Raw genomic sequence first — 22,644 nt, 5'->3', positions numbered from 1 at the left:
CTCCTCAGGACACTCATTGTTGGGCAGACTACCCTTTTGAATGCCATCCAGGGGGTAGAAAGGGAGGTGCATCGGAGCAATGCCTACCTGGAGGGCATTCATTCGGGTCAGGCTGCCCATCAACGATCGTTCAATGCTCTGGCCTCAGCACTGACGGCAGCCATTGTCCCTGTTTCCAGCCTCCCTCTTCTGACTGCCTCCACCCTGTCTCTGTCTCCTGTTCCTCAGCCTATCCCATCCACACCATCTGACCAGCCTGCACACACCTCAACACCCAAGGGCAGCTCATCCAGACACAAGCACCACAGATCCCACAAACACTCACCCAAGCAACACACAGATGCAGACATCACAACAGTCACTACCACCCCTGTGTCCCCCTCCTCCTCGTCTCCCTCCTCCCTCCCTGTGACGTCTCCACTCACACCTGCATGCACACCAACATCAGCCAGTGCTTCCATCACCACCACACCCTCCTGTACAGTCCGCACGCGTGCAGTCACCACCCCCACTGCCATTTACACGTCCCCTGTGTCCTCTCCCACTGTGTCTGTCACCACCCCTTCCAAGACACACAAACGCAGGCAGACACCCACCCAACAGACATCCACCTCACAACAGCCTACAGCACCTGCACCTTCACCCAATGACAGCACACCTGACTCTCCTACAACCACATCCTCTTCCTCCACTTCCATCTCCACTTCTCCTACCTTTTACCTTGGCCCTAAAAAAGTTTTCCTGGCTAATCTTGACCTCTTCCCCTCCGATGACCTACCCCCTCCATCTGCAAAGAGTCCCAAGAGCACCACAGCCACCACCAGCCCAACTTCGGGTGCCACTGTTGTGCATGGGTTCTGGAGTCCACCCTTTGCCAGCAGTGACACCTCCATCAGCAGCAAGGACACATCCAGCCCCCCCCCCGGCAAGAGGACCAGGAAACACAAGGGCCGCCGTGCGAAGACTGACACGGCTGCCCCCAAGGAGCAGAGTTCGCCCACTCCACCAGCCACAACGTCTAGGGGAGGCAAGGGCCCGAGAGCCCCATCTAAGGAGCGTAAGGGCAGTAGGGCGGAGACGTCAGCCAGCAGGAGCGCGGAGCAGGTGGGCCCCACATGCCACATCCCAGCTGTAAAGGAGGACACCAAAGGGCCCAGGACTCTGTCACCGAAGGGCCCAGGAACATCACGGCCGGAGGGCGTCTGAGCACGGAGTCCAGGCCAGGTCTGGCTCCCTTGAACCTACTGGATGTGCACCGCTGAACAGGGCCCGCCGTGCAGAAGAGCACCGCTGAACAGGGCCCGCCGTGCAGAAGAGCACCGCTGAACAGGGCCCGCCGTGCAGAAGAGCACCGCTGAACAGGGCCCGCCGTGCAGAAGAGCACCGCTGAACAGGGCCCGCCGTGAAGATAGGCACCGCTGAACAGGGCCCGCCGTGCAGAAGAGCACCGCTGAACAGGGCCCGCTGTGAAGATAGGCACCGCTGAACAGGGCCCGCCGTGAAGATAGGCACCGCTGAACAGGGCCCGCCGTGAAGATAGGCACCGCTGAACAGGGCCCGCCGTGCAGAAGAGCACCGCTCCGCTGGGCCCTTCCTGTCAAGCACCGCTCTGCTGGGCCCCGCCGTCTAAAGCACCGCTCCGCTGGGCCCCTTCATCTCAAGCACCGCTCCGCTGGGCCCTTCCTGTCAAGCACTGCTCCGCTGGGCCCCGCCGTCTCAAGCACCGCTCCGCTGGGCCCTTCCTGTCAAGCACCGCTCCGCTGGGCCCCGCCGTCTCAAGCACCGCTCCGCTGGGCCCCTTCATCTCAAGCACCGCTCCGCTGGGCCCTTCCTGTCAAGCACCGCTCCGCTGGGCCCCGCCGTCTCAAGCACCGCTCCGCTGGGCCCTTCCTGTCAAGCACCGCTCCGCTGGGCCCCACCGTCTCAAGCACCGCTCCGCTGGGCCCTTCCTGTCAAGCACCGCTCCGCTGGGCCCCGCCGTCTCAAGCACCGCTCCGCTGGGCCCCGCCGTCTCAAGCACCGCTCCGCTGGGCCCTTCCTGTCAAGCACCGCTCCGCTGGGCCCCGCCGTCTCAAGCACCGCTCCGCTGGGCCCCTTCATCTCAAGCACCGCTCCGCTGGGCCCCGCCGTCTCAAGCACCGCTCCGCTGGGCCCCGCCGTCTCAAGCACCGCTCCGCTGGGCCCCGCCGTCTCAAGCACCGCTCCGCTGGGCCCTTCCTGTCAAGCACCGCTCCGCTGGGGCCCGCCGTCTCAAGCACCGCTCCGCTGGGCCCCGCCGTCTCAAGCACCGCTCCGCTGGGCCCCTTCATCTCAAGCACTGTTTATGGTTCACTGTGCCCACCATGCCTCCTCCTTGACCAGTGGAGACTGTTATCCACTTGAGAGACTGTGGCTTTGCACTCCCCAGGATGGCACAGTGGGCAACCCGCCCACTGTAGAGACTTGAGAGACTGTGGCTTTGCACTCCCCAGGATGGTACAGTGGGCAAGCCACCCACTGTAGAGACTTGAGAGACTGTGGCTTTGCACTCCCCAGGATGGCACAGTGGGCAAGCCACCCACTGTAGAGACTTGAGAGACTGTGGCTTTGTACTCCCCAGGATGGTACAGTGGGCAACCCACCCACTGTAGAGACTTGAGAGACTGTGGCTTTGCACTCCCCAGGATGGTACAGTGGGCAACCCACCCACTGTAGAGACTTGAGAGACTGTGGCTTTGCACTCCCCAGGATGGCAGAGTGGGCAACCCACCCACTGTAGAGACTTGAGACACTGTGGCTTTGCACTCCCCAGGATGGCACAGTGGGCATGGTGGCCCCTTCGTGGATCTTGCGTCGTGGACTCATGTGGCTGTGGTGCCCCCCCCCCTTCCCTTCCCCCTGAGGTGCCTGTAGTATTTTCATCAGATGCCCCTGCAGTGTTCTCTCCAAAGGACTCAGGTCTCCTGTGTGGGCTTTGCCCTTGTGTCGCTACACTGTAGCCCACGGACTGTTCCATTTTACTTTGATGTAGCGGACTAATTGCCTCGGTTCTCCATGGCAGTGTGTATAGTATTATTTTGTTATGGATATTTTGCATAGTTGCCGATACATATCAGAGTCTATTTTTTATATAAAATTTTGGTTCACAATTTAATTATGTCTTTGCATTTTTCAGGGGGGTTTGGGTGGTGTCACTGTGCATTGTTGCTCTGCATTGGTGTGTACATAGTTTGGGGGGGTGGGGGTCGCATATGTGTGTGCCCGTAACCTTTCCTCCTCCCCCCTCCCGTGTGTCGTAGGTGCAGTACTCACCGTTGTCGTCTGCGCCGGAGTTCGTACTCGTGGTAGATGAGCAGGTAGACGAGTGCAGGTAGGATGTTTAATTCGGGTTCCATGCTGTCCTCCGTACTCGTGGAGTGTGTTTTGGTGAGCGTTTTCCCGTCCATAGTCTGTTTCCGCCGTGTTTTTATCGGCGGGGCTCCCGCCCCGGAAAAGGTGGCGGATTGGTGAGTTGTAATACTGTGGGCGGTACATTGTCTGCCGCCTGCCTGTTGGCGGTGACCGCCGCGCTGTTTGTCTGTACCGCGGTGGCGGTCGGAGTGTTAATGTGGCGGGCTGTGTTGGCGGTTGCCGCCAGGGTCAGAATTCCATTTTTTGGACCGCCGGCCTGTTGGCGGGTTGGCCGCCGCTTTATCACCGACCGCCAGGGTTAGAATCACCCCCTATCTCCTCGAGATGCAGTTGGATGTTAGAAAACGTGGTGACCAAACATAAAAAATCTAGGACATTCTTCCTCCTCTTCCTTTGTGGTTATTCGTGGATTTTTTCCGAATCTCCACACTGCTTAGCTGTCCTTAATTTAGACGAGAGTTCTGACTCGTAAACAAGTGCTTGGCAAATTTGTATGCTACTACTTCTTTGCTCTACTGAAAATTCCAATGTGCTAAATTTTTTAAAGGACCATTCTTTTGTTGGATACTGTTGCACTTTTAATACTCACAGACAGTGTAAATCAAATCAAGAAACAACAATTAGTCATAGTGTGAGAATCCACACACCTTTTGAGCCATTCTCCCCCTTTTTGGTTAGATTTGTGTTAGTATTTTGATAGTGAGCACTAAAGAGCGAGTCTAAAGTGCATGTGTATTATTTCGATAACATGGGTTAAAATTGTTTGCACGTTATTCGCTTATTTACCTATTCACTAATGCCATGGTACCTTGGTGTTGGTAGTTGCAGGAAAGTTAAATGTAACATGTGGGCTGCAGAGGCCAGTTATATGTGACTGGAAAAACATTCCTCATTGTGGCCTGTCTAGTTGCATCTTAAACCCCAGCAGTAAAAAATGTGGAAGGGAAGTGCTCTGGTATGCAGAAAAAATACTTTTATATATTATATAAGTAACCCTAAAGTGTTTAGTGTTGCCAAAAAGGCTGGTGTTTATTGTATAAAAGTAAGACTTGCTAGATAACAAGAAAAGTATGTCCCCACAGTGAATAGCTACAAAATGCTGGCTCTGATTACAATTAATTTTCAGCGTTTCACTCAGGGAAGTGCTAAAGACTTAATTCAAAGCTTCCTTTTAATATGTGTTAAAATCTAGTTCAATTACGCAGGCAGATTTGTGATATCCATTTTGGAAATTTAGCATTTAAAGATCAAAAATTGGCTTCAGCTTGGTAAAATTTTCAAAATATGCAATTCATTTTCTCTCGTGTTTTTGAATACAGTCTTAGTTATTAGTTTCTCTTGAGAAACATTCAGCAAAATATTGTTACCCCACCATGGAGGGTTCTGAAGATTCCAGGGTGAATGAGACCGGCAGGTGTCAAGCGATTGCCCATGCTCTCTCAAAAGGTTGCAGGCACCGCCTTGACTGCAAGACAGACATGTTGTATATATCTCTTGGCTACTTGGTAAGAAAAGCCACATATGATTCACTCTTTGATTTTTGGCAAATAGAAATGGTGAAATAGAATGAGGTTTAAGTCTCCTGCTTAGTTATGAGGACATCTTGTAGAAGGAAGTCTAGTTACTATATGAAGGGATGTTTTGTGTTCTTTAGTGAGTTGCAACACTTAGGGGGTTCTGTCTTTGTCGTGTCCAACACCCCTTGCTCTTCAGTACCTTGTTTCATTTTTTGGGGTATATTGCTTATTTTTTTTTTTTTATTGTTTGCCTCTGTTGAGAGGTCATTTTATGTTTGCTCTTTTTCCCTCTCTTATGCACCATTTTCAGGTCGAGGATAGGCAGCGTGCCTGTGCTGTCTGCAAGACATGCTGTATCCATTCCATGGGCTTTAACCACACCCACTACTGCCATTTGTTCTTTGTTGTGCTGGTCTTGAATGCTTCCTTTTTATTGGTGCACTTTTCTAAATGTCCCTCCTTTGCGTGCTTAGTTCCCTCCCAGGCGATATCAGTAAGAGAACATTTTTGTTGGCCATCACACTACGCTCACTCTTCCTCCTGTTATAGTGTGTGGTGGCTCCCCCTCCCATCTGGGCATTGCAGCCTTAGTGTTCTTTTTTAGTTGTCCATAGCAATGTGTTCACATCACACCAGTGAAAACACACAAAAGGATTCAGGTTTTGTATGTTATGGCGCTTTGTTCTTGGATTCTCCCCCCCCCCCTCTCTCTCTCTCTCTCCACTTCAAGCGCGGTGATGGAGCTCTGTTCTTGGATATCTCTCTCTCTGCACTTTGAGGAGAGCGATAATACTTTGCCCTTGGATATCTCTCCTTCTCTCGACCTCTTTATCTCTCCCTACCTCTCTCCCTACCTCTCTCTCTACCTTCTCTCTGTATCTCTCTACCTACATCTACCTCTACTTCCCTCTACCTCTCTACATCTACCTCTACTTCCCTCTACCTCTCTACATCTACCTCTACCTCTCTCACTACCTCTCTATCTCTACCTCCTGCTTACTCTATCTCTCCACTTCTACCTCTCTATCTCTACCTCTCTACACCTCTACCTCTCTATCAAATTGTACCGCTCTCTAGCTACCTCTGTGCCCTCTCTCTCTACCTCTACTTACCTCTCCCTCTCTACACCTCTACCTCTACCCTTCTCTCTCTACTTTTACCCCTCACATTCCCTCTACCTCTGCCCCTATACCTCTACCTCTCTCTTTACCTCTACCCCACTCTCTCTACCTATACCCCTCTCTATCTCTACCTCTACTTCTCCCTCTCTACCTCTACCCCCAACCTATCTACCTTTCTACCTCTCCCTCTAGCACTCTCTCTACCTCTCTATCTAGCTCTACCCCTCTCTCTAGCTCTACCCCTCTCTCTCTACCTCTACCCCTCTCTCTCTTTCTACCTCTACCCCTCTCTTTACCTCTATCCCCTCTCTCTAGCTCTACCTCTCTCTCTCTACCTCTCGCTCTACCTCTACATCTCTACCTCTCTACACCTCTACCTCTCTCTTTTTTCGTCTACCCCTCTCTCTCTACCTCTACCTCTCAAAACAGCTGCGCGCACTCTGTCCTTCATGTTGTTCCCATTCATTTGTGGTAAATGTTTACCATGAATGGTGCATTCAAAGTACATTTTTACGCTGAACCTCCAAAAAGTGATAGAGAGCCAGCAAATTATTATGTTTCAAAACAGAAACATTTGCCAAGTCATAATTTCCTTCAATCTCTAGGTCAAGATTAAAAATTAGTGTAATTCCTTTCCCCATGAGTACCAAGTGCACCGAGAGGAAGGTAGCTGGTAAATTGGAGGCCACTATGGTATTGCGTACTTACTTCTAAAAAATCAGCATATTATGCTTTCAAAGTAAGGTGTCACAAATATTTGTATCCCCCGACTTCATATTTTTTAACGCCATGCCGTTCCTTCACTTTCTCCTCTATGTATACATGAATATAATTTCTTCAATTGATATTTCTAAAATTGGACACAAGAAACAATACCTGGTCTCTAGAAGTTGACAAGAGCTCCACCTATAGCCTCCAGGTTTGAACAATACCCAAGAGGTGGCCTCTTCCACTGGACACATCCCTCCAGACGTGGCCTCAAAGTCTGAACACACTATGCTTGATGGAGCTTTCAAGCTGAGACACAATATGCCAATGGGAGCGACCAAAAGCAGGATACACACTAAAAGTGAGGTATAGAGCACCAGACACAATACTCCAGATAGACCTTCTATAGGTGAAAACAGCCCCACTGCTGTCACCAACAGTACTGGGCACAATGTGCTAGAGGTGATCTCTAAATGTAATATCGATTCTGTAGGTGAAACAAAGAGAATTTAACTACAGTATTTCAAAGCAAGTCTTATCCACAGGTCACAGTTTCATACATCGTACAGCTGTAATTCAGCCTCTCATTTCTGGTGGACCCAACACTTCCTTTTCTGGCCCTGAGGGTTTGTCATATTTTCTACCTACATTGAAGACTTGTAATCAGAAACCTCTCAAATTCCCAAAGATATTCATAGCAATCTTCGAGTAATCACGGATTGCAGGCTTATCCCCGCACTTTCCACACCATGTAAAATCTTCAGTGCATCTTTCCTCATCTAGGATTCCCACAGAGCTACAGGCCACCATTGCCCTTGACTGCTCTCATCTGAACCAACCAAATGGTCTCTACTGAGGGACACTGCTCTTTGTACCTTGAAGATTACAAAGTATCCGAAATGCAAAAAGAAAGACTACTTCTACTCCTTTGCCCATGGGAACCCATGGCCGATATGGCAAGGAAAATGTTACACGGCCATCACGCACAGGGAGAAAACATTTAGTACAGATAATACAAACTCCCACTTTGGAAGTTTGTTTTCTTTGCATTATTATTAATAGTAATAATGTTTGAAGGGCGGTACTTTAAACAAGGCTCTATCTTGGAAATCCTTTAGTACTGTAAGAGATGTTGAAATAGTGCTGGCTGCCTCTACAGAACAGAGCTCCTCACCAGTCAGGTTCGGATTTCTAAATAGGACAGATGTTTCTCCACCAGGATGCCAAAGTTCATGACCTCTGTACCCCTGGCAGACCGGAAGACCAGATTGCCGTTTTCTAAAGCAGGCCAAGAGTACCAAGGTAAAGCTTATACCTCATGGGGCACCCTGAAGTCACACGTTGGCCCTTGTCAACCACAACCACAAATATTGGTTTTAATTGGCACCTTCTAGTGTCTTTCACTTTAAAACTTCATATTTTTGATCCATCCATTGGTCCTATATTAACCATTGTTGTGTCATTTTCTTTAAGAAATGTTTACTGATTTTTCTATCTCAGGTTTAGAATTTTGAAACATTGTTTTTTGGTACTGCCTGAAGCTATCACATATTTCTGAGGGTAACACTCAGATGCTTATGCTATAGCTGCCAATGCGTAAGCAGAGATTTATTCGCAAATTGCATTGTAACCTACCAGAATATGTTCTTGATAATCCTCCAAGCAATCTATCTGGTCTTGGAACGTGTCCTGCTAGCAGCACACGGATCTCGAAAGCAAAGTGTCAATACCATGAGTTATTTGATCAGGATTCAAGACATGAAACTATAAGTTACTCAGTTTGCTGCAGCATGTTCTCAACTCTCTGACATATTATCAGTAACTCCTAATCTCTTTTATACATACACATAAAGCGAAATGCTTGCATAAATTCTAAGGGCATTAGTCGCCCTCTTAGCTACATTGTACACAGTGGTTTATATGTGCTCTTCGAGTTGCCCTTCTTTATGTAATCTATTGTGCAGTGCTTGACCGATCAATGGCTCTGACTTCCACAGAATTCAGCTTCTCCTCCTGCAGTAGTGGTTCGTCGTCGAGATGCCATGAGAAAAACAAGGTTTTCCTAATCATCTTGAAGTGGCTGATCTGGTGACTGCTATTTGGAACAACTAGGTGCACGTGTCCTTCACAGGAAATAATGTCCCACTGCAGTCAGGTATGACTGGATGTGTCAGAAGAAAATTGACCATTAAGATTTGCAGGCTAAATTCCAAGTCGGCTGGCTGCATCAAAGGCTTTAGGTCCCATCCCATGTCTGCCACAAGGATGAGAAGGTGGGAGCATATGTACCAAGCCCTGCACATTTTAGGGCTTCCCAATCCTGCAGCGCACATATTTCTAAAGCAAGCATGCACTCTTTATTAATGAGGCTGCAGTTAGCATGGCCTCCCACTTGCTGACACCAGAATCTGCAGCTGCCATTTTATATTTAGGTCCTAGAGGGGTGCTGCATGATGACATTTTTGATCAGAGCCCACGCAAAAACCTCTGAATGGCATGGCCAGTGCCAGTAGATTTAGGTCTCTGGCTGTTGTACCACTACAAATATGTGTTTTTCCAAAGCTGAGTAGAGCAGTACTGCTTCTAGATAAGATGGCTACTGGTAGGCTACTAAGTAAACCCATCCTACTCACACAGAGGCCTCTCTGCACCTCTCATGTTGACAGACTGCATGGACAGACAGAGGGCATCCTGGTTGGCCTTCTCGAGGGATCAAGATTCACTTCTGTATATAATCATGCACTTTGAAATTATGAAATATACTTTGAAACGGTATCATTTTTATAAATTTAAATTTTAGCTAGGAAATGTGAGGGTTGAATAACTTTTCATGATTGCAAGGGCTGTATTCTTCCTTGAGAGAATTTGAAACTCATGTTATCCACTGAATGAGTCAGAGCAGGATAAGCTCAGAAGGGACTTGGAGGAGCGAACGCACAATCTCTGAGATCAAAAACAAGGAGGAACCAAATACATACGCCTTATCTAGATTCATTAGTAACAAACCCCAATCTCAAGAGCCTAGAACCGAAATAACTAAAACACCTTCTCTATGAACAAAACCACGTTGGAGCACACCTCAAGCTGTAGAGCAGAGGTCAGGGAGGAAACAAATAACGAGTTTTGGTAACAGGAAACACAAAAAAGAGGTGTAATCAAAGCATATGATTGGGAACGTACTAGGAGGATCAAGTAAAAGCATTGACATTTTCTTCCGAAAGATTTTGAAGTAACCACAATCTCGCTCTAGAGCCAAGGTCCTTGAAGAATCAAGACATAACCACCAGGAACAAAAAACAGAAGCAGTCAACCACTAGCCGTTGAGCTGATAACTGGGAGGAAACAATACTCCTTCTGTGAGTATTACTCAGACGGAAATGAAGCAAATCAAGAAACAAAAATTGGAACCAAAAAACAAATTTACAAAAACAAACCAAGAAAGCCAAAGAACAGGAAACTGGTATTTTTAACTCCTTTCATACAAAAGAAAGGTGGGCCGCACTAAAGGCTTCTTCGTCTTTTATACCATCCCGTTTTTCTTTTTGTGCCAAAAGGTCGGTTGGCAGAGTATTCAATACTATCTGTTTTTCTTTCTACAGGGAGTGCAGAATTATTAGGCAAATTAGTATTTTGACCACATCATCCTCTTTATGCATGTTGTCTTACTCCAAGCTGTATAGGCTCGAAAGCCTACTACCAATTAAGCATATTAGGTGATGTGCATCTCTGTAATGAGAAGGGGTGTGGTCTAATGACATCAACACCCTATATCAGGTGTGCATAATTATTAGGCAACTTCCTTTCCTTTGGCAAAATGGGTCAAAAGAAGGACTTGACAGGCTCAGAAAAGTCAAAAATAGTGAGATATCTTGCAGAGGGATGCAGCACTCTTAAAATTGCAAAGCTTCTGAAGCGTGATCATCGAACAATCAAGCGTTTCATTCAAAATAGTCAACAGGGTCGCAAGAAGCGTGTGGAAAAACCAAGGCGCAAAATAACTGCCCATGAACTGAGAAAAGTCAAGCGTGCAGCTGCCACAATGCCACTTGCCACCAGTTTGGCCATATTTCAGAGCTGCAACATCACTGGAGTGCCCAAAAGCACAAGGTGTGCAATACTCAGAGACATGGCCAAGGTAAGAAAGGCTGAAAGACGACCACCACTGAACAAGACACACAAGCTGAAACGTCAAGACTGGGCCAAGAAATATCTCAAGACTGATTTTTCTAAGGTTTTATGGACTGATGAAATGAGAGTGAGTTTTGATGGGCCAGATGGATGGGCCCGTGGCTGGATTGGTAAAGGGCAGAGAGCTCCAGTCCGACTCAGACGCCAGCAAGGTGGAGGTGGAGTACTGGTTTGGGCTGGTATCATCAAAGATGAGCTTGTGGGGCCTTTTCGGGTTGAGGATGGAGTCAAGCTCAACTCCCAGTCCTACTGCCAGTTCCTGGAAGACACCTTCTTCAAGCAGTGGTACAGGAAGAAGTCTGCATCCTTCAAGAAAAACATGATTTTCATGCAGGACAATGCTCCATCACACGCGTCCAAGTACTCCACAGCGTGGCTGGCAAGAAAGGGTATAAAAGAAGGAAATCTAATGACATGGCCTCCTTGTTCACCTGATCTGAACCCCATTGAGAACCTGTGGTCCATCATCAAATGTGAGATTTACAAGGAGGGAAAACAGTACACCTCTCTGAACAGTGTCTGGGAGGCTGTGGTTGCTGCTGCACGCAATGTTGATGGTGAACAGATCAAAACACTGACAGAATCCATGGATGGCAGGCTTTTGAGTGTCCTTGTAAAGAAAGGTGCCTATATTGGTCACTGATTTGTTTTTGTTTTGTTTTTGAATGTCAGAAATGTATATTTGTGAATGTTGAGATGTTATATTGGTTTCACTGGTAATAATAAATAATTGAAATGGGTAAATATTTTTTTTGTTAAGTTGCCTAATAATTATGCACAGTAATAGTCACCTGCACACACAGATATCCCCCTAACATAGCTAAAACTAAAAACAAACTAAAAACTACTTCCAAAAATATTCAGCTTTGATATTAATGAGTTTTTTGGGTTCATTGAGAACATGGTTGTTGTTCAATAATAAAATTAATCCTCAAAAATACAACTTGTCTAATAATTCTGCACTCCCTGTATGCCAAAAGAAGATCAACAGCTACGCATTCTTCATTATAGCAATTACTTTGTTGGTCTGTCCTTTGAAATAGCTCTAGATGTCTGCCTAACATTATGTGGGTATCGGCTACACCTCCAAAGACAGTGACAACATGGAAGGAGACACACTTGCAATTCTCTGTGCAGGCTGCAGCCCGCCCTCAGCCTTTATAGCTTCCTTAAGTAATGAGGGTCCTGCAGAAACGAATACAGTAGTGGCTTGAACCACCACTCTGTGTTTTCCTGTTGCCAACTCTGAAAATTACTGCATCCAGTGTAGAGAGCACATTATTTTTGATGATTCAGGGTACAAACCCAATCTGTTCTAGGCCCACCAAGTGAATCTGTAATAATACTAACAAGGCCTTCCGCCAGATCAGCAATCCAGTCCAAAGTGTACTCTAAGAAGAAAATGGAGGAACACGTTTTTCCTTCCAGATGTTTAGATGCTCTTAGGAACCTTTATAAAGTATATATAAACCGCCTCTCATTCAATATGTACATTTATCAAGGAAGAGAGTAATAAGTCATACACTCGGGGGTAAAGCTGGTTGCCAATGGTCCAAAGAAAAATACATCCAGTGGTTCTTTATCTAAAATGTATCAGGACACAGTGCATACTTTTGCTACCATTGCAATCCAATAAAAGAAGGTATTAAATTACTCTTCTCGTGCTTTTGACCAAAAACATGGCACATGCTTTACCCCTTTTCTCAAGAGAAACTAACAGCTATTGTGACTTTTATGAAGGTGACTTCTTACTTTGAAAATGTTGCTCCACCTCAGATCCCGTACTCTTTCTCCTAGGTGGCTCTTCACTTTTGGTTTCATTTAATCCATCTCTTCCTATACCATGCCTACCATTTGCAGGTTGGCCAGGTATCACCACAGTTGATAATGTCTACCCTGGATGCTGAGATCTTAGCTAATATTCAGCTAATCATTGGTCTGTCTCTGATGGGGAAGGAAGCCACAAACCTATGTAGTTGCATCATGCTTTCTTGAACTAAATAGGTTTGTGGCTGAAATCTTGCTAGCACCACACTAATGAACAATTTTATAAAATAGTCACAGAAGTCATTAAGACAAAATGCACAGAAGGTACCAATTCAATTTCCCAAGGTTTTTGTAACAAACTAGCATATCATTACACAACTGAAATAAACATGTTGGATTCTTACTTGACCAAAAAAACACAACAGCCCAAACCCATTCGCAACAGACTCCTCAAGAGGATGGCTCACACAGTCTCTTCGCTCCTTCAAGAACTATCACCAATTGAATTTCTGCATCTTGACCCTTATCCACCTCAAATCTTCAAAAACATCATTTTAACAACTTCTGTGGCCATCCCAGTCAGTACACTCTTCAACATCTCCTTAACAACAGTAGTTTTCACAGAAGACTTAATAAGGACATACACATTCCCATTATTAAAGAAAACTAACCTAGACACTTAGGACCCCACCAACTACAGACCTATTGCAAACGTACCATTCCAGAGCAAACATATCAAAAAGAAGCATTTGCCCAGCTGTCCAATTCATTAAAGATATTTCCCTGCTTTCCAACTTCCAAACTGGATTCAGTTTAGAAAGAGGCACTGAATCAACCACAATCTGAACCCGGGATGACCTTAAAGACACAGTAGACAAGAACGAGGTTGCTGCCCTTCTTCTGTTAGATCTTTCAGTAGGCTTTGAAACAGATGATCAGGACATACTAATATAAAGACTCAAGGAAACCAGAACAGTTGGCAAGGCTCTCGCTTGAATCACTTTGTAACAACATAATTTGTGCAATTATTTTTTTTGCTAACTTTCCACACAGTTACTGTTTCATCTTTCTTCCAAACTAAACACTTTTTGTTTTACTCCTCCATATATTGTGTGAAATGGTACTTCTGTTTTCCATTTGTTCCCTAAAAAAGATAAAATAATCAAAAATTATTAAGTTACATACAGATGAATACTTGATAATAATGATACATCACTACATTCTCTGAAGGTTTCGACATTGTTCACACACAATCACATATTTATGTGTGCTGCACCACTAACTTCATCTACCTTTCTATTAAAAAAAAAATTCACAGCCTCAAACGCTGCAATTTGTTAGCCGAAATTATGTTATAAAATGCCTTCAAACATGGTTCCATAACAATTTGTAAAGTGCACATTCCTCTTCACACACCTTTCTTAACAGTGAGCAGATTGTTTTACTCTATAAGTGGTAATATCTCCACTCAAAAATATCAAAGGGTTAAAATATGTGCACAGCAACGTTCATAAAAACCCTAAGCCATATTAACAGGTTGCTGATGCTTTTCTTTATATTTTCAGAAATACTGCCGATTTTACTTCCAACTACATACAGACTGAACATTTAATTTTTTCACACAACATCCAATACTAGGTGATATCTCTCCACATTTAAAAATCTACCTCTCGAAACCTATATTAATAAACATGCACCTCTACAAACAGATTTTCAATCACTAAACCTTGTATAGAATACATTTACCTACACTTACTGACACTTCTCACCTAAGTTCATAAAGTATACTTCCAATTACCTGAACTTAGAGCAGTTTCTTATATACAGCTGAGGACCAGACTGTCTCAGTTCCAACTCAGACAGTTCTGGTGAGCATTACTCCAACAGGCTCCCTTCTCCTCGAATATTACCAAGAACAACCTGAACTATCCCTGGTTCTGCACCCAATCACATCACAGCATTTCTTCAACCATGCAAAAAGAATGGAAAATACTGGTTGAGCCTTGGCCCCCTTTCTTTTTTACTTTCCTCCATACGATCTCATGAGACTCTAGCTGGATCGTAAAAAACATTGTGGCAGGCTCAGTAATTTCCCCTCAGGTCTTGCGAGCCTCTCATACTTGCCCATACAGCAAGCTTCATTCCCTGAAGCTTGTGGCTACTCTTGCAAGAGTCTAGCTGAATCGCAACAAAATTGTAGGGAAATAGTAGTATGTAGGACAGAATATCCTCTCCACTGAGACCTATTTCTTACATGACAGATGTGTGTGTAGTAGGGTGGGGGGAATACTGGCCTCTCCTCACAGACCTCTGTCTCAAATTACAGATGTACATACATGCCAACATTGTAGAGGAGGAAAGGGGGAGATTCTAAAATCACAATTAAGAGAATATGTTTCCCCATTCACTTCTGTTAAAGGAGAGGCAATATACGGCAGGAGACAGAAAAGAATAAAGGCATTTTCGGCTTATAAAATCGGGAGTCAGGTGTATTGGCATGTATAGGTGAATGCAGTAGTGTGTATGGAGGGACTGGCCTCTCCAGTGAGAACCCTCCCTTTCAAATGATAGGTGTGCTTAGTATGGTGTTAGGAGAGACTGGCCTCTTCCCTCAGACCTATCTCTTACATGAAAGGTGTGCATATTAGGGTGGCTGCATGGACTACCCCTCTTTCCACACCTCTTTCTCAGATAACAGGAGTGCATAGTAAGGTGTGTAAATGAACTGCCCTCTCCTTCCAGACCTCTTTCTGAGATTATGGGTTTGCGTAGTAGGATGTATGGAGAGAGACTGCCTCCTCACTAACTCCTCCCTCTCAGATGATGACGGATGAACATATTAGAGTGTGTATCTGGACTGGCCTCTTCTATCAGACCTCTGCCTCAGATGATGGTTGTCCGTAGAAGGGTGTGTACATCAACTACCCTCTCCTTTCAGACCTCGCTCTCAGATGAAGGGTGTGCGTACGAGGCTGTATGGAGAAAGACTGGCCTCTCCAGTGAGACCTCTGTCTCAAATGGTGGGTGTGGTTAGTAATTCTCCTTTCTTACAGTAGCAAGTGTGCATACTACAGTCTGTTCAAATATCACCCACTCCTTTCTATTTTTGTTTAAATAGGAATTAACAATCTACTCCTCAAAGTACTTATCTATTACACACTTCCTCACAACAATATGCATTACTACTAATAGAGTGTATTGAGAATTCAGAAATCATCAATTCCTCTTTAATATTCACGATCCTGTGAGAGTCTCACAAGATCGTAAAAATTGGTTAAAAACAATATACATGTATTTTCTTCAAAGTAATTATTCCTTAGACACCGTCTCTTTAAATTGAGGGGGACAACATGCGTTCCTGCTGCTCCCTTATTTAGCTTTTTTATTTCATTTTCATAACACCTCAACATTTTCACAGTAAATAGTAATGGCTGCCATTTCATTTCTTACATTCCAACAGCCAGCCAAACTGGGTGTTGCCCTTGCAAGACTGATGGAGGCCTCTCGCTCCAGCAAAAACGTAAAGGCTCACAGGAAAAATGGGCCTCCCGACCAATCACAGGCCTCCATTTTTTTATTTGTGTTACCGTCGACTCCCGCAAACCCAACGATTTGAATATACAATTCTTTTTTACTCTCAATTTCTCAAAAACTACAGAATGTATTTAGTCTAAATCACAAAAAGCACAATCCACGGACCAAGATCTAGCTTCCTGCCAAATTTATCATAATTAGGTTCGGCAATTTTTGCTGTAGCTGTGTCTAAAGAGGACCATGGAAAATACATAGGGATTTTATGATTTGGAACCCCTATTTTTCTCGCCCCCGCTTAAGGGGTCACCTCAAAACTTTCGAGGAATGTGTTGCGGTGGAATAACTTTTTTGAAAGTTTTGTGAAGATTCGTCAAATAGGGCCAAAGTTATCAGCAAACCAAAAAATGCTTTGTCTATAGAAAAGCAGACCTAACTATAATTACCTAATGGTGACCTCCAGTAGTATGTATATATATACATATATGTATATATTAGCTGGGCATCATGTTGGTCCTCAATTCCAAAAACTCAGGGTCTTCCTTGAGAAGAGTGCTATTCCTGATCAACAGAGGAGGGTACCTAATAAGAGACTTTGGGCCCAGTGTACTTATTATTCGTAGTTATAAAGCAGGGATGTGCAGTTCCACTCTGACTAGTGGGAGAATGGGAATGTAATTTGCAATGCGACCTTTATACTATGTTGCATCACAAGTTATGCATTTGCCAGGTGTGGCAAAATGACCTGCCTAATAAATGTTAATTAGGCAATTCACAATTCACAACCGTCTTTAATGTAGGCCAGCAAGTGACAGGGGACATCCGTCCTTGTTTTGCACTTGCAAATTGGAAACATTTTGTTAAAAATCTAGACAATGTCCATTAAAGGGACATGTGCTACTTTAAAGAAAATGCTTCTTGTTTGGAATACATTGGTGGAAGTAGATAGTGGTCCCTTGGACAACAGTCTGCACACCTTGAGGCTGAAGATGATGTTTAGAATACATCGGTGGAAGTAGATAGTGGTCCCTTGGACAACAGTCTGCACACCTTGAGGCTGAAGATGATGTTTAGAATACATCGGTGGAAGTAGATAGTGGTCCCTTGGACAACAGTCTGCACACCTTGAGGCTGAAGATGATTCCCTTAGGAGAATCCGTCCCACCTGGACAGCTTGCCCTTTGCAAATAGGTACCACTTGAACTCAAGGGTTGGTACTTGATCAGTGGTTTGCAAGCTCATTGCAGTTACACACCATTGAAACATTCAATTGAGAATATCAAATAGAAGGGATAAGGATTCTATTTGGAATCATAATGGATCACACAAGCCATTTTAGAAGTCAGAAAGAATTTTCTGAATCGTAAAGGGGTTTGGATAGATTTTTAAAAATTGTTTTGCAGTTGCAAACTCTGTGTTTTTGCAAATCACATGCTTCATGCCTGTAAAACATCTTTGTACAGGAGGTCTATAGATGAGAGACTACATAGGTCCTCATACAGTCAGATAGTGTCCACACATGTATGATAATGCCACTGTGACGAGAGCTGTTGTTGGCCTCAAATGTGACAGTCATATCATGCTTGCCCAGAAGATACCGTACAGGCTTTCTATCAAACAATGAACTCAGTTCAAGACATATTTCCCTCGTTGCGCCTATCTTTCCGAACATCAGCACATAAATCTCTCTCTCACGTGTTTCACCCATGTAAGCCACCCATCTCTGAGGTCAGCCACCAGAAACTCGTCACGCACCCAGCTAAATTCAATAGATTTCGAGACTGGCCCCCTTTTTCCTCAAGGATCTTCAGTCTCGCAGATTAATTCTTCAAGTTCCACAAATTATTGAAAATCCCACCTCTGTGGACCAGACTTTGATTAGGGGGAGGAGAAGCGGGGGCAATCACCTTGAGTCATCCACTCCAGTGCCTTGACAGCCGCCAAGTCCCCATAGTCTCATAGCTGAATATGTGACACAAAGTGACGCAAACAGCAGGTTCAATCAACTCTAATGTGTGAAACGGTTTTGGTCCCGAAAATTGGCACGTGTGCGCTGTAATATAGCCTTGCATCACGTGGTGCCAAACTCATGTTAACGTGCGCAGGGGAGCAAAAGGAGGTGGGGACAACACACCCATGTGATACCACTTAAAGCCATATTTACAAATGTAGTGTCACCTGGCTTTGCATGAAATACTAGTGGCAAATGAAAGTATGTACCAACAATAAATAAAAGTAAAGTTGTGTGATTTTCCTATGCTTAATAATACCAATACATGGTACCACACATTAGCTATGCATGGTGACATCCTGTTGCACACCTAAGTATAGGAAACTCCATTATTAATTATACATTATCACTATTAACGTTAGCAAAATATTCATGATCAAAAAAATACAGCGTTCAAAATGTCAGCAAAAAATATATATTTATTACATCACCAAATGGAACCCTTCTAATTGTAATTCAAACAGTTCTTTTCGACTAATAATCTGGCATCTGCTACAAGTATCAGGAGGAACGTAATCCTCGAGTTACAAATTTTGTCACAGAAATATTAATGTATTTTAAATTGTAGGTATCAATGAGTTGCTTGCATGAGGTCACAGATGCATATACCTTCATTTCGGTTCTAGAATTATTACAACGAAACAATTGATCAAACGACTACATTACTCGTTATTAAGTTCATTCATTAAACAATGCCTTGAATTTAAGACTGGAACTCTTGGGAAATTCTGCACTGTGCATTTCGAAGTACAGGTCTTCGAGAGGAAATGTCGCAATAACGCAGAGTTATTACAACCTCGCTTAGTAAAAGGACTTGCCAAGAGATTGTACTATTCCGGACATTTCATTATTGTTGCCACTAGAGGGCAGAAACACGCAAGAAATGAACTATTCATATTTGCAGGCTTGACAGCGATGTACAAAATATTTAAATCCCTGTTATTTTAAACATCCGAGATTACCGGAGAGACTATGAATACCAAGCGGCATGGTCTAATCGATGTGCAAGAAGACCTGAAATTGAGCAGATCTTTTATCAAGAACATTGCACTTATTCTTCCTTTATTTTAAAGTCATATGCCTCAATAGCATGATTCTGTTTTTGGTGAAAGCAACTAATATCCCCATATCCCACCTGTGGAAATAAATTAAAGTTCCCACGAATGTCTGAAAGACAAATCCTACATTCAAACCAGTATCGGTGATTATGTACCTTTAGTAACGTCCAAAAAGTATTATCCGCGCTCTGAATTAAGCGAGTGAGACACGTAGCATTCTAAAAAAAATGCTAAATGAATATTTTTGGTATTGGAGGATTTGTACATATGTTATACATAATGTATTATTAAACCAGTGCTTAGGGCCTACCCAAGGGGTGACATATATGTCTTAAAAAGGAAGTTTAGGCCCGGAAAAAGTTTTGGTTTTTTTTGGTGTATTTTGCCAGGTTGAAGTTGCAGTTTGAAACTGCACACGCAGGCTGCAATGGCAGGCCTGAGACATGTTGTAAAGGGCTATGTAAAATGGTGGCACAATACATGCTGCAAGCCCATTAGTAGCATTTGATTTATAGGCCCTGGGCACTTGTAGTACCACTTTAATAGGGACCTATAAGTACATTAAATGTGGCAATTGGGTGTAAGCCAATTTTACCATGTTTGAGAGAGCACACACACTTTAGCACTGATAGCAGTGCTAATGTTCATTGAGTCCTAAAAGCCACCAAACATGGGTTCAGAAAACAAGAGGGTGAAGGCAAAATGTTTGGGGCGACCCTGTAGAGAGGACCAGGTCCAACAGACATTATTCTACTTGTTGATCTTACATTCTGATATTTACTTTTATTCTGTGGACTACATGTGAACTCATATAACTAGAGGATCAGGTAAAGGCACCTCTCAGTGTGAACCCTGCAACTTTTACCTTTGAAAATATTAGTTATGAGATGCCTCTAAAGAGTTAGTGTATTTACAAAAAATACCTGTGAAAATATGTGTATAATTAGTGAACTACTTTGATATGTACTGCTCCTAGGTATGAACATTTTTTGTTCTATTGAATAATAAGTCCTCATTCACGATTAAGTCCTTTAAAATAAATCTGATTGGAAACCTAGGTAGATGAATGCTGTCTTATCTACAAATATTTAAAGGGGACATCTCTTTTTTTGTACTAGGTACCTAAACAGAAGGGAGCCATAATTAACATGTAGTGCTCCTTTGAACAAAAGTATAAGTATTGGAACACTTTCGGACCTATTTACAAACTATATTTTGCAGTATATTTTGTAGTGTTGCAAAACGTGATACAAATTGTGATATGCAAGTTTAGGGGTAGAGTTTATGCCTCTGTCGCTCCTATACACACATGTATATATATATATATATATATATATATATATATATACATATGTTTGTGTGTGTGTATATATATATATTGAAATTGTGTGTATATATATATATATATATGTGTATATATATATATATTGAAATTGTGATTTGCAAGTTTAGGGGTAGAGTTTATTCCTCTGTCGCTCCTATACACACATGTATATATATATATGTGTGTATAGGAGCGACAGAGGCATAAACTCTATCCCTAAACTTACAAATCACAATTTCAATATATATATATATATATACACATATATATATATATATATATATATATATATATACACAATTTCAATATATATATATACACACACACACACATACATATGTATATATATATATATATATATATATATATATATATATATATATACGCATATATATATATAATATGTGTGGAAATCCGCTCACTGGCTGCAGAATCTCCATACATAGAGATTTATGTTCTAATTTCAAATGTGGGTGGGATACAGGGGTGTAAGGAAGGGTTTAGAGAGGGTCATGGAGGATCAGGGAGGGGTTTAGGAGGGTGGGTTGATCCACCCACAAATAAATTTGCCCACAAGTAGCCGCAACATGCACTTCTATAGTTTCTATAGCCAAAAAGGGTCCCAGCTCCAGCTCAGAGCTAAGTAAGTGTAGCACCACACATAGCCAAATATTAGTATTGTAACCCCCTTTCATAGAAAATAATGGAGTTAGGAACTGAAAATCAAATCCCATTCGAAACAGTGTTAAACTAAATCAAATAATTTAAATAGTTGGACTTCATTCGATTTTTCAAGGACTAGGAATGTTTAAGTATTCACTTATGAGTAACTTTACACTTTGGTTTAGCGAATAGCCAAAAGTAGTAAAGTTGCTTCAGGCTTTGAGACTGCAGTGGTGTCCGCTGATGGTTTCTCTTCTGTCTTGGGGTGTTCGAGCCTCTGGGACAAACTCCAAATTCCATTGACCCCACAGGATGAGGTCCCCAGGGTTACGACATTTCTCTGTGGAGGATGTCCTAAGAGACCCCCCTCCTCACCACAAACAATAAAATAAATTGTGCTGTTCACTGGGTGCTTGAAGGTGGGGGAGTGGGAATTTAAGCAAATCATAGCAGAGCATTAGTTATTCCATTTTCCTGCCAAGTGTGCGGCAGACCAGACTTCTTTTTAGGCTTTCTCAGGCCCCTTTGCTCCGATTTCCACAATCTTGCCTAATTCCTAGTGGTGATCTCTAGCCACCGAGACAGGATTCTTCAGACTTTCTGGCCTCTTAATGTTATGTTACTTCATGGAGCTTGGTTTCCCTGTTACTGATGCTGGCCCTGTCCTCAGTCTTGACTCCTGGCACCTGCCTTCACTGGGGGCTTCCTTTCATCCCGTCCACAGTCTACCAGCAGGATACTCTCACTGTTGCACTCCCTAGGCAACATCACATTGGTTGTCTTGCGTGGCACCTGTGTGTCAGCAGCTGAGTCAGAGGCTCCCTTTTGACGGAGGCCACCCATCTGCAGCCACGGTCCCCCCAAGCAGGCCTATACCTCTACTGTCCCTCATAGAGTTCCTGAGGGGCAGCGAGAGTGCTAAAGTCCTTAGGTCCATCCTTGCAGTCGGCTCAGGTGGCTTTTCCTTCAAGCCGGGCATTCTTTTGCTGTCATCCCTCCTAGGTCTGACCAGTTGCGATGTTTTCTCTTTTGTACATATATATTATTGTTGTTCACTTTTTATCTGTGTACACACTACAGACGTTTTTCTGCGTCTTCATTACTAATGTATATAGAGTTATGTTACAATATCCATTCTACTGTTCCCTACCATTAATTTCCACACGTCTACGTTTGCTATATCAATGTTTTTCCAGCGTACGCCGAATTTGATCTATTGCTGTACCTATTGCTTGGTCTCTATATTGAGTTGATACCCACATTTGCCTGCTTTGCTGATTGCATCACTAATATGTAGTGATTTGATACTATATGTATTGTTCCCCCACAATCATCTTTTTTATTATTATGATGTACGCTTGTATCT

At 43.7% G+C, this 22,644-nt stretch overlaps 1 protein-coding gene across 2 annotated transcripts in view; it reads right to left on the bottom strand.

The window, feature by feature from the left end:
- Positions 1 to 22,644, bottom strand: part of ARHGAP22 (Rho GTPase activating protein 22) — a 466,096-nt gene that overhangs the window by 228,311 nt on the left and 215,141 nt on the right. The window lies entirely within an intron of this gene.

This window comes from Pleurodeles waltl, chromosome 6 (genome assembly GCF_031143425.1).
Source record: "Pleurodeles waltl isolate 20211129_DDA chromosome 6, aPleWal1.hap1.20221129, whole genome shotgun sequence".
Classification (NCBI taxonomy): Eukaryota; Metazoa; Chordata; class Amphibia; order Caudata; family Salamandridae; genus Pleurodeles; species Pleurodeles waltl.
The sequence above is the reverse complement of the archived record's forward strand: the minus strand, read 5'-3'. Positions and strand labels throughout refer to the sequence as shown.